The sequence below is a fragment of the Camarhynchus parvulus genome, chromosome 3, assembly GCF_901933205.1.
Source record: "Camarhynchus parvulus chromosome 3, STF_HiC, whole genome shotgun sequence".
NCBI classification, from domain to species: domain Eukaryota; kingdom Metazoa; phylum Chordata; class Aves; order Passeriformes; family Thraupidae; genus Camarhynchus; species Camarhynchus parvulus.
Genome location: NC_044573.1, coordinates 95,824,291 through 95,838,057, shown reverse-complemented (window position 1 = coordinate 95,838,057; position 13,767 = coordinate 95,824,291). Strand labels below are relative to the sequence as shown.

General features: G+C 37.0%; 1 protein-coding gene across 7 annotated transcripts in view; it reads left to right on the top strand.

Annotated features, from left to right (window-relative positions):
- The window catches only part of ADGRB3 (adhesion G protein-coupled receptor B3), a 443,727-nt gene that overhangs the window by 231,583 nt on the left and 198,377 nt on the right, over positions 1-13,767 (top strand). The window lies entirely within an intron of this gene.

Here is a 13,767-nt window from a genome sequence, read left to right as displayed (position 1 = left end):
AAGTGATGAAAGGTACATTAACTATACAGTAGGCTATCACAAATCACATTATAATACATTTGAAAATAGCTAAGACCAAAAGTTGTCATGCCCCTGTTAAACTTTTCATTGTGATGGCTTTTAACACAAATTTTTCATTTGTTCTGAACAAAACATCAAAGACTGGTTTCAAATCCAGATAATACAATATCTGTACTTTATTGGGGAAGCTCAGTCAATTCAAATGCATTTCCATTAAAGCAAGGCCCATCTCCTATTAGCTTTCCTCTCAAGGATAGCAAATACACTACGAAAAACATAACAAATGTAAAAGCAACAATTTACTTTGTTTGTGCATGGTGGGGACAGATGGTATGTGTTTTGTATATGGTATATGTATATCATTGCACTCTATTATCTCCACTCCTTTAAGAAATGATTAGGTGAAATAAAAGCCTCTGATGGGAGGTAGAAGTCTCCTTCCTCATCCTGCTCTTTTTCTTCTTCTTCCTCCACCTCCTCCTCCTCCAGACCAGCTGAGCAGGCACACGAAAATGATAGTGTGAACAAACAGAAGCTTTCTCAGTGTCCCTGAATTCACTGAAAGCACAGACCCACCTGCAAGGATACAACATGCAGTGGGACAAAAGCTTTTAAACCATGTTACCATTCTCTGTTAACTAATAGCTTTCAGTTTTGTCTGTGTTAAAGATAAGTTCCTGATTTCAGATTAAAGAATTAACCTTGGCTTTTAATAGCCTTTTGAATTTTTCTCTGAACACTAAAGACCTGAGCAGATAATCTCAGTGCTTTGGCTGATTTGAGTTCTCATCAAGGTGAAGCATTAAGAGTTTTGAAGATATGTAATAAAAGGTGGGTGAACTGCTATTAAGAAATATTCAACCTTTGACTTGAAAAGGAAATTTCTAACTGGAATATTGGGGTGCCACAGGCACAGCTGTCTTTAAAGATAGAGGTGGAATGTGGAACTGGAAATAGAGAGCAATATTAGGGGATACGTATTTCTATGGCAGATTCAGATTCTTTTGTAAGGGGAAATTTTCCCAGTGTTGTCAAATAAATTTCCCTAAGAGCAGCAGCCAAAAACATAGTTAAAGGACATTCTGTTGTCAAAAATCAAGCTTATAGCTCTAGAATGATATTAATAAAAACCCAAATAATCTTGAAGAGCAATATTTTGTCATGGCTGTTATTTAGAACTGAAAGGAAAAAACAAATGAGAATTTTCAGCATGTGAAAAGCCACTTTCTGTTAATGTTCATTTTATGAATGTGGATGTTTCAATGATCAGTAGTTTTATAAAATGTGCAGATATCAAAAAGTTACTTAGACTAGTCAAAGGTGGGAAAGATTGAAGATTTCCAGGAGGTACAGCAAAATGAAAAGGAGAGGATATACACTGCCATATTAAATTCAGTCTTGACAGAGCATTTAAGAGGGAGTAGATCCCAAGTCATTCAGAGAAAATAACAGCATTAGTGTGCAAAACTAGCAGTCTAAAGAAAATAGAGAAATTTTTTTTCAGTTTTCAGTAGCTATCACTTGCAACACTCTTTTAAATTGAGATTATATGTCTTTGATTCATTTTACTTACTTTAAGCATCACAAAATTTGCCAAAGTCACTCTAAGCTTCCTTTAAAGTCAAGGGAGAGCACTGCTGAGGAGAGCAATTCATATCATCTCAGACATCTAAAATAAGGGCATGGATTGCCTTGTGAAAGTTCTGCCACTGGCTGTAAAGGCAGCCTAATGACTAGCTCATATTTCAATGATTCAGGTCATCTAAAGCAAAGAAGAGTGGTTTTTTGTAAGTCAATAAAACCTGTGAACACAGAGAGAATCAGAGCTGAATTATCAAAAAACCCAAATAAAATAATAAAAATAAATAAAGTATAATAATTAAAAATCAGATTGAGAGTTGGACTTATTACAACAGATACTTGAGAACAGATTGTCAAAAGGGACTGCATGTACACAGCTGAAGAGTGAATACAAAGCGAAACTAGGCTGACATCTCTGTTTAATTTTGCTCACAGGAAAAAATGAAGATTCCTAACTCTATTGTAGCACATTTAATTCTGCTTAAGCATGAAGTCAAAGTCCTACAAGGTACAAAATAGGAACAAGCAGATGTGTTTCTACATGGTAGATGCAGTTAGCTATAATATTATATGAAAAAATGAAGAGGTGTAAACCATATTTCCATGCATAAATCAACTTTTAACAACCTGTTATCTCTCAACTTAAAAATGGCTGCTGTGACACTGGTACTCTGATGAGTAATCTGATTTAGTATAGTAATTAACATTTCCTTTAAAACTTGAAACTGAGCTGCTTACATAAGTTTTATAAATGTTGGCAGGAAACAAAGTCTGATTTCTGCCTTTGCAGACAGTCTAGGATGCCATATGGCAGAAGATGTTTTGAAAGTGCCCATTGTCTACTTTCTTTGCATACCTTATTGTTATACCTTCAATCTCCCGTTCCATGTTCATGTCCGTGAAATTTTAGGAAAACACAAAAGAATCCTGCAGGCATATGGAGTGTATCTTAAAATTTTCCAGTCCTAGCTAGAGACACTTAGAAATGTTTGTGACCAAAGGAGCTTTCAGAAAATGTACCTACTCTAGCCATAAGACATGACCAATGGTACACATGCAGAGCTTTGGGAATGCTAGAAAATAAGCAAGCTGGATTGGTGTCTGTTATTGTGAGTTCATTCACCTTATCCCAGTCTAAGACTTTTACATCTTGTAAATTGTAAATCCCGTTTATACTTTCTAGATACTTGTTCACAGTATATGCTTTGTTTACTTATCTGAATGGCATCTGCGTTAGTCTGCTTATCTTTTTTGTATTAGAATTAGTGATGTGTGTCTTCAATGCAGCACTTGAGATCCTCTGACTCATATATCACAAATGTCATGCTGGCCTAAAATATACCAAGAGACCAAATTTATTTAAAATGTGGAAAGGGTCTTTTTTCAAATATGTTAAAGAAAACAGAAAAAAAGCCACAGATGATATTAACTTGTACAAATGTATAAATAAAATGTCTAAAATTTCAGCAAGGAAACAAGTATTTCAATAAATGTATACACAGATACTCAGAATTCATTTGTAATTAAATTACTTCTTGTTCTGAGTCTGTGCAGTGCTAAAGCACAGTGTAGATTTCAAAGTGGGTATTTATAGTTAATAAAAGTTCAGCTGCTAATATTTCAACATTTTCTCTTAATGCAAAGAAAGTTGCACCTATCACACAAATAAAAATTCAGATCCTGTAGTGTGGCCCCAAAATAGCCCTTCAGATTTCTCTCCTGTTTCCATCAAATTATTCCAGAGTACCCCATGTTTTCACAAAGGAAAATTTCACCTTCAAGCAACTGTGTGAATTGTACCTGCTCCTTTAAGAAGGTAAACAGGAATCACTCCTTGTAGTGTGTCCTACTTCATATGTAAATATGTAAACATGTCAAGGAATCATCCAGGGAATAGGCCAGGTGAGAAAACAGTCTTCCCAGGCAAAATTCATGCTTTTCTCCTTGTCCTGTGGATCACAGTTGGTCACACTCTTGCTCTTGGATTGTAAAACATGGTGGTCAGAGAAGTTCTAAGTTCTGTCTTCTGCCACATATTTTTTTTTCATTCATGACTTTGGCTTCTGGTTCTCATCCTCTTTGTTTCACACTCGGATGTAGGCCATCAGTCTTTCCTGCCCCAAACCTCTATGCTGTTGATTGAGCAGATGCCTACTTACGTGAAAGGGAACACCTATCACATTTTCTTTTCAGTTCTCAAGAAATCCTTCAAGTCCTAGGATTTACACACTGCCAGTATCACTCTCCTGTTTCTGTATTCTTTACTTGCTCAAACCATATGTAACAATCCATAGCTAAAGGCTTCCAGAAGAGAAAAAATAGATAAAAGAATAGGGAAACTACAGAGAAAGGTCAATTGCAAATTTTTATACTCTTAATACTTCTGCTCTATATATATTCATATAATTTCCTTTGCAGCAGTCTCAGCAATTCCTTGATCAGATCAATATGTTGGCTTTCAGAAGATTCAAGCTTTCTCCACTGATTAAAGGGGAAAGACTTCATGCACACTTTGAAGGTCTCACTCACTGCAGCATCTGACTTAATGCCTGAAGTAAATGCTCAAGAGCTCATATTTCTTTCTCAGTATAAAATAAGCTTATTAAATGATTCACGTTCCCTGAAAACTTGCTGTGAGCAGAGCATAAAAGACTAGACTTTTTCACTCTTTTCTAAACCTGCATACTCAATGATCCTGAGAAAATACAACTCTTACTTAAGATTGAAAATTCCAAATATGAAGAAAACTACTGTATGAATCTTTATCAGTCTTCACAAATTGGGATAAAAACCTAACTTGATTCCCTAGCTGTACTCTTAGTAATAGTCACAATTCTGTAGTTAGTTTTGTGTATTCAGTTTCTTAAGTAACCTTAAAGATAAAGCTAAATAAATTAATCATTCAGTATTTTTAAATGGGTGCGATGAAAACTAGAATAATTGAAAGTGTTTCCCTTCTCTACCTTATATTGAGTAAAACATTCTAAACAAATGGAAGCTATGAAAAATGCCAACATACAGGCTCTTGTCTCATTAAAAAAATGTCTCCAAATGAAAAAGAAAGTAGTATCTACAGCCCATTTGTGGAATTCCTTTTTACAGTATCTATGTATCTCATATTGTTGTATCATTTCTAAATTTCTGCCTCTGCAAACTCCTTTCTGAATAATTCTGTTTCTTGAGGTGAGCAATTAAAAGGTGTTGTTTTCTAGAGAAATCAATTTATATGACAGGCCATTTTTTAACTGGTGTATTTAGCTATTGACCTGAGAAATTAAATACCTGACCTTATTCACTCCTTTGCCTCAGACAGGCGGACCTTTAGGTGCCTTCCAACAATTTCCAGGTAGAATGAGGCTTAAGGGGATAGAAATTAAGCATCCGTGGTGGTAATTTTACATGAATGCAGTAATGGAATCAATGCACACCCCAGAGAGTTCATTTCACAGTAAGGTAGTGCCAAGTGGCAACAATCATGTTCACTGAGTGTAGTGTCAAGATATTTCAAACAATACAGTCCTTCCTTAAACAGGAGTACCATAGTATAATAACAAGATGCAATTCTGCGCAGATTGATGACTCATTCTGGGGTTTTTTGGCCCTGAAAGTGTTACCACAAGAGTGTCCAGCCATCATCTGGTAGTACATCAGCTAGAGATGGTGTGGCTAAGTACTGCAAATAGCAAAGTTCAGGCCCAGTTTTAATTATTTCTGCAGCATTTTTTTACTCACTCAATATTGAAAATGAAAGAAGGAAAACTAAATAGAATTAAACTCCCCAAAATTATAAGTCAGTTAAAATAGGAGTAAAGCCAGCTATTAGCTCTGACTAATACTAGCACTGTGTCAGAAACAGGTGTATTGCCAAAAGCTCCATTGTCAATATGGACTTAACGCAGTTTATACCAAGCTAATGATATGGCATACTGCCAAAGCTCTTTTTCATTTCCTGGCCTTTCAAGGGCAAGGAAAGAGAAAACAAGAAAAACCACAAAACCCCAAACAAATAAAGAATAAAAGTACAACACCCCCCCCCCCCACCCCAAAAAAAAAAATTAACCCCCCGCAATAGAAACAGCAACAACAATAAAAATCTAAAGAGTCAAAAAAAACAACCAAACAGTCAACCAACCAAGCAATAAACCAGAAAAAGGAGGGGAAAAACTTCCATGCTTAATATTAGACAAATCAGCTTGCTGTATTGAAAAAGTATTATTTCCTTGGTAATGACTAGATTTTAATTCCAAAAAGTGGTAAAGATCTGCGTAGCCTGAAAGTAGCCTAACAATTGAGGTAATGAACTGGAGAGAAATATTTCATTTTTTGAGTCAGTTTCATGAGGGTGTTAGTGGACTAATAATATCAGATAAAAGTATTTTTATGGTAGTAATTATTTTGGAAGTGAGACTGTCAGATATTGAGGTCAAGCTTCAAAGCCATGTAAACATATGCAGATATAATTCAGCACAATTGTGTTTCTGTAAGTGTAATTTTTATATCTTTTTTCAATGTGGAGAGTTGGACTTCAGTATATAGAACTAAGAGACTGCATATATCTCTGCCATTCTGTTAAGGTCAGACTTTGATAAGGGCCAACAGAGCTAAGTGTCAGTAAGATCAGCTCAAAGCATCCCAAAGGGTCCATGTACTGGGTGGGCTAACATCACCAACAGGGCCTGAAATTTCTAACGCATATTTTGTGCCTTGTGATTTCTGAACCCATGAGTTAATCCATTTGGCAGTGCAAGTTTTTCTTTCCCTTGGCTTCACGTATGAGTTTTAGGACCTCATTTGTTGCTCTGTCTAAAGGTAGAGATAATGAATCTTTGATAAGAATTGTGATAAAAAATCAGAGGTTTGTTCTACTACAGATGAATATACATTTTATTTTTTTTTCATGCTCTAAGCCCCGTTACAGTGGGAAGGAGACAGAGAAAGAACTTTTCCTCACTCAAAATATGTGGTACAGCTCTGTGGCCTGCAGTGATTGAATGGCACTGGATGCATGCACAAATAGTTAAATCACCTGCAGTGGCACCAAATAGCTTGATATTGTTTTTCTTGTGATTGTTTTTCTTTTTTTGTTAAAACAAACACTCTCTAGAATCATGGAGACATGTAATCAGCCCTAGGCAGCAATATTCTGTAAATCTTCTATGCATATAGGTTGGGAAATGGTCTTCTAGAAAAGATATTTGATCTCATTGCTTGAAAGATTTTTCATATAATCTGTGGTTCAATGCTTATGGTGTTATTTAATGACTATTTTTTTGTGGATTTTTTTTTTAACATATAAGATGTTCCGCTTAGGTCACCAGTTACTTTAATTAGTAGCAGGGTTAGCTATATGCTGGTTTTTTGTAACACATTGTTAGTAAAATCTTATGGCCTCTTGCTGTCTACTGTTACTCAGTAGTCAAGTATTTTAAAATGAGATAGGTTTCAAGAACACCTATGGGAAAATAGTATATTGGTACAGCTACTTCTCCAGAAAATCCTGTCTGGGGTCCTGTTGTAGAGAAGCATAACCAGAATGTGAGCTGATATCAAAGACAAGTACTTGGAAACACATCCATATGTGTATGAATTGTGCCCCTTGGTGAAACATATTTCCCCTATATTGGCGCCAAAATCTTACCTCCAATAACAGAGGAATGAAAAGAGACCGACCTGCCCAAAGGGAAGGAGCTGTGGGACAGTCATCAGGATGATTGTCTTCAGGGATTGGCAAGCAGGCAGGCTGCTGCATCTACACACACAAGACTTCTCCTGTTTGTGAAAAAACATTTATCAAAAATATAGCAAGCCTATCCCCTCCTTGCTCATTTTAACCTCAAGGGAATAGAATATGTTCATAAAGATTAAAGGGAATGTCTCGTTTTGCCATTAGGTATCTTAGATTGTTCATTGCAGAAGCATGGAATGAATGTTTTTAATGCTCATTTAGCTTTGAAAATTGCATCACTATCTAGGCAATGAAAAATAATGGTCTCCATTCACAGTCAACAATGCACAAAGAAAAGTTAATTTCTGCAAAATGAATGTCATTTAGCACTGCCAAATTGAACTTATACCTGTTTCTTGGATGAATAGTTCCACTGCTGGAAGACATGGCTGGTGATTTTATACTGCATCATCTATTTTACATTTGTGGTTGTACTTAGAAATAATTTTCAGAAGTTAAAATTATACATAGCCCAAACTCTTGTAAAGCTAAGTCATAGAGACTGCATGTCAACAGGGCATAACATTCAAAAATGGGACAACTTCTTCTACTTAGAAATGGTATTCAACAGTAAAGCTCAGAGGATTTTGAAGTGTTTATGTATATACTGTTTTTAATTTCATTTGACAAGATATTAGATGTAGTTTGCTGACTGTACATGTTGGTTCTTTGGATGTGCTTAAAGAATGCATTTAAGAATTTTCTTTCAAAGATGGGAAAATGAGTAGGCAAGTAAATATGTAGGAATTTGGTAATTCTTGTTTCTTGTAGGCATTTTTTAGAATATTTTCTTCTGTTCATAATTTTGTTATTTTTTAAATTCTCTAACAGCATATTTACTCATGAGCTTTTTAATACATGGTTTGACAGAGTCTCTGTCTAGAGAGGCACATGCACATTTTCAGTGGGTTTTTTCCCTATAGATAGAGATTTTATTGATACCACTAGCTGCCGTCACTCAGCATTAATTTGCACTGTCAGTGGCTTTAGAAGTGTTTATAGTCTTTCCTAGCTATACCTGGTCAGGAAATGAATTTGTTTGAACTGAACCTTTTCTCTTCTTTTTTTTTTTTTGAGTTGATCGGTTGGTTGGTTTTTTAAATTTTTTTCTTTTATTTAGTGCTTCATGAAAATATAGCTAGAACTTCAACTGAAAAATCTTAAACAAAGTTATATTACCTCACACCTGTATTAGACAATTATCACAGACTGTCTGACAAGCTAGAAATTGTTGAATTAACAAAATCCTATTTTGTTTCTTCTCGGTATTTGAACATCTTGGTGGCACAGAACATTAGGACTTAATATTTATATTGTTGTCTTAGTCTTTCATGTTGAAACAGTTTCCTTTAATAGAAGTGTATAAATGCGAAGAATTTTCTTTGATTCAGATCCATTATATAATACATTGAAGTTTGGACTAAAGGAGAAAATTATTTTGTAGTTGTTGGCTAGGATTTTCCCAGGAGTGTAAGAAAACAAAGCCAAGTTACTATTCAAGTGAGGTTTCTTTCTAACTCACTTTCTTTCTGTTCTCAGTTTAATCATTTGCACCCATGTATAACTGATCTGTTGCAGAAAGACCTAAAAATGAAAAAAAGCATAATATAAAAATTCCATAAAGATAACCTAAATGTAGTGTATCATTATTAAAAAGCCTAAGGATTTGCTTATTAAAACATACTTGCAAATTTTATTTCAAGGCTTCCATTCCGCTCTTATCCTATCTTGTGTATAATTCCCAATATTTTATACCTCTGTTGAATAATAAAACTTGTTTATTCATGTTAATGTACTTAAATGAGCTGTTTCACTTTATTAATTTTACTTCTTTTGTCACTCCTACTAAGTTCTCATCAGCTCTATTTTTAATGTGTATAGAACCATAGAAAGGTTGATGTTGGAAAAGACCTGTAAGATCATCGAGTCCAACCATTAACATAACATTACCAGGTTCACCACTAAACTATGTCTCTAAGTGCTACATCTACACATCTTTAAATAACTCCAGGGATGGGGACTCCACCACTTCCCTGGGCAGAATGTTCCAGTGCCTCAGAAACCTCTCATTCATTTTTTTTTCCTAATATCTAGCCTAAACCTCCCATGGCATAACTTGAGGCCATCTCCTCTTGTCCTTCTTGTTATTTAAGAGATGATAATGACCCTTACCTGGCTGCAGCCTTGTTTCAGACAGATGTAAAGAGTGATAAGGTCCCCTGCAAGCCTCCTGTTCTCCAGGCTAAACACCCCCAGCTCCCTCAGCCACCTCTCATAAGCAGTGTCCTCCAGACCCTTCACCAGCTCCATTGCCCTTCTCTGGACTCGCTCCAGCACCTCAATGTCCTTCTTGTGGTGAGGGGCCCAGAACTGAATACAGCACGTGAGGTGCAGCCCCACCAGTGCCAAGTACAGAGGTGCAATCACTGCCCTGGCCCTGCTGGCCACACTATTGCTGACACAGGCCAAGATGCCATTGGCCTGCTTGGCCACCTGGGCACACACTGGCTCATGTTCAGCCACAGTTGTCAAGCACCCCAAGGTCATTTTCCACCAGTCAGGTTTTCAGCCACTCTGCCCCTAGCCTGTAGAACTGCATGGGATTGTTGGGACCCAAGTATAGGACTTTGCACTTCATCTTATTGAACCTCATACCATTTTAATTTGCCCATCTGTTCAGATTATCTAGATCCCTCTGCAGAGCTTTCCTATTGCCCAGCTTCCAGCAGTCACACCCAACTCACTATCATCTGCAAATTGGCTGAAGGTACACTCGATTCCCTCACCCAGATCATGGATAAAGACATTAAACAGGACTGAGCCCTGGGAAACTCCACTAGTGACTGGCTGCTGCCTGGATGGGACTTCATTTACCACCACTCACTGGGTCTGGACACCCAGACCCTTCTTAACCCAGTGAAAAGTGCCCCTGTCCCAGCCATGGGCTGCCAACTTCTCTAGGAGAGTGCCGAGAGTGACTGTGCCAAAAGCTTTAGTAAAGTCTAGATAAACAGCATCCACGGCCTTTCTCTCATCCACTAAGCAAGTCACCTGGTTGTAGAAGGTAACCAGATCAGTCAAGCAGAACCTGTCTTTCCTCAACCCAATCTGGTTCAGCCTGACTCCCTTGTTGTCCAGCACATGCTGCATGTTGGCACTCAAAAGGATCTGCTCAGTCAAGACCTTGCCTGACGAGGAGGTCAGGGTGACAGGCCTATAGTTCACTGGATCCTCTTTGCAATCCCTCTTGCAGATGTGACCATTTGTGTAAGTTTGGGGGAAAAAAATGATTCTGTGTCCAATTAATTTCTTTTTCCAAGCACTGGAACCATATGTTGGCACATGCACTGAATGATGACTTTGAGCACCTTTTGAAAATGGTTCATTGCAATGCAAATATCCCTTTGTAATAAACTTAATGTAACTGTAGAACACAGATTTTTAAATCATAAAGATTTCATTAATAGCCACAATTTACATCAAGATTGGTCCAGATTATGCTGACCACATCTGTGCTTCTGGAAAAAGGGACTGTTTTGAAATATTATCAAATAACTGAGCATCCTTACACTGACCCCTAACTTTGTTCATTTTTTGTTCAGCTTGAAAATTTTATTATGAATGTTTGCCACCAGAGTGCACTCATTTTAGTTTCCAATAAAGCACCATTTAGATGTTTTGGGATTAGAGACAGAAAACCCATTTAGTACATAAAAAATATTCCATAAAAGCAAAAGCACTGAAACAACACAGAGGAAAGACAGGAAAATAACTAAAGGGGGAAAAAAGCAATTTTCTTTCCAGGATCCTGTAAAATACTGTTTGTTGGGTAACAATGCTATAATCAGGATATTGTGGGCAAGAAGGATCATATATAAGTTACACGTTTTGATTGTCCAGTTCTCCAGGGTATGATTTGTAGTAGGAAAGCCATCTTGACTACAGATTATAGTACATATACTTTTGAAAGGCAAGAAATATTTTGGTTTTTTCTGGCTATCTCCTAGATCTAGCTGTGGAGATAATTACAGCTCCCCCAAGTAAGGTATGGCAGTAATAGCAGAACTGGACAAAGGTGTAGAATACTTAACACTGAATAATTTTGCAAGACTGAGTGTATAGATTATTTTTTAAAAATAATTTGCAAACATTTTCACTAAATTTATAGTTTCTCTGGCATATACATTCAGTCACTATTCTTTAGGACTTTCAGGTAAAGGACTTTCAATTTTGTTTTATTGGTGGGTTGCAAAAACTGTTGATCAATAGAAAACAAAAAAATTTCCATCCCTGCTTCTTATTTCCAAATTTCATGTTCATGATATTGCTTTGAAAAAAATTCATCATGATTTTTATGTAATAACATGCACAAACTCTTCCTTTTCACTTTAGCTCGTAGGTATAATTGTGTTTTCTGGAATATTGCACAATGTAGAATCACATTTTAACTTTACAGAGCTTCTACCTACAGGCAATATTTCCAGAAAATAAGGGATAGTTCACTGAAGCAATATAGTTCCAGTTTGGGGGACTCCTATTCTGAATAAATATTTCATAAACATACTGCAATGAACGGCACAAGAAATTGAAGAAAGAACAATAGCAATAAACCCCAGATTTGTACTGAAATAGCTGTAACAGAAAATAGGTTGCGGGTAGGATATAGCGCCAAAGAGAGAGCAGAGTCCCATCAGGTGCTTGTGTTAGGAGTGCAAGTGTTGTGTTGCCAGGCACAGTTGTGGCTCCTTGTAACTGTATCTGTCACGCCTCAGGAAAACCTGAGACATTTTCTTAATCACAGTAATTTCTACACATTAACTGTCCCAAGTGGTGATTTTCTACTGCATGTAAAAGCAAAACTGAAGGCACACTAAGGGCATCTGAAAATTTGGTCTGAATCCAAATAGACTTTTTTTTATATGTAGAAGCCTCTCTGCTGCAGGTATAATGCTATGTTTTATCTTGAGTTGAATGTTTTGACCATATTCTATGTTTAATTTTGGCATTGAGCTCAGTAATAATGTGCGTTTTATGTACTCATCAGTACAAGTAAGGGTTAATCCAGTATCCCTCTATGCACTTTAAGCTCATTGTGCATCAAAATTCAGATGATCTTTTCAAACCCTGAGAAGGCAACACAAGCAACCCTGATTAGGCATCTCTATCTTTCTCTGTCAACTGCACTCAAAATGAATGAAAATGTAAGACACCTGAATTCTGACAAAGGAACAGTAATGGTGTAACATCTGACTTAGCTGACTGTTGACTGTTTGTTTCCATTTCTTTCTTAGATGCTTGGATCTTTTTTGATTCCTCCTCCCACAACTTTGATAAACAAGAAATGCCTCTCATTTGGGGGGAGTGGGAGGGAAAAAGCGGGGGATGCTGGAGATGGGATGACCAGAATTAGATAACAAGAGCTGAGCACAAGGTCCACATGCCATAGTGATTCATGTGATTGCGTTATAACAGCTCATAATAACCAAGCTCTGTCATTCTTTATAGGCCCAATTTTCTAGTTAGATCTTTTTTTAAAGCATCTCCTCATTGTGCAGTTGTTTTATTGAAATGACCATAATAACACTGAGATATTTCTCCCGAGTTATTAAAGTTAGTTTAGAATTCAACAATGTGAACAAGTAAATCAAACTCAGTCTAATTAGTATTACTTACTACTTAGATTGGATAGCATCTATATGTCCCAGTGAGGTACTGGGTTTTGTTCTGCCATGCATGATGTAAACAATCTAAATAAAGCATGTGTGCATTATCCTGAAAATTATATTTCACAGTGCCCCAGGACAACCTTTTACAATCCCTTGAGCAAATCTTATTCCAGTTTATGTCCTCCATGGAGAATATTCAAGATGAATTAGACATGCCTCCAGAATACAAAGACCTAGTTATGAACTCCTGTGAGGTAGGTTAAAATCATGCCCTCAACATGAAACTGAGACACAGGAGATCTCTGTTTCTAACAGTTCTGATTCATATTTTCTGTGCGATGCTGCTCAAGCCTGTCTAGAAGGCATTTAGTGTTCCAGCATTTGCTTATTAGCTGCTGTGTTCAGGGAGAAGCAAGAGTAGGCTGCTCTGTGAGAGAAAACAGGAGACAGCAGGGTGTGTGCACTGGACTAATTGGCAAAGGCAAGGTTCCACAGCATCCAAACAAGAGGAGCAGAAAAGGTCTGTGATGGTAGCCAGACCCAACACAGATTCCACATCAGCAGACAAGTCTAACGATCTGACATCAAGCCTAACAGTCAAATCAAAGCATCAGGGTCAGGATCTGATTCAGGGATCTTCAGGAAAGCCCATGGTGATACAGTAGGTCCAAGGTCATTAAATGTTGACATGGCATCTGCAGGTCAAGGTTCAGAAAACCAAAATACCTAGCAGTGCACAGCCACAGGAGATTTAGCTTAAGTGCAGCTCCTGAG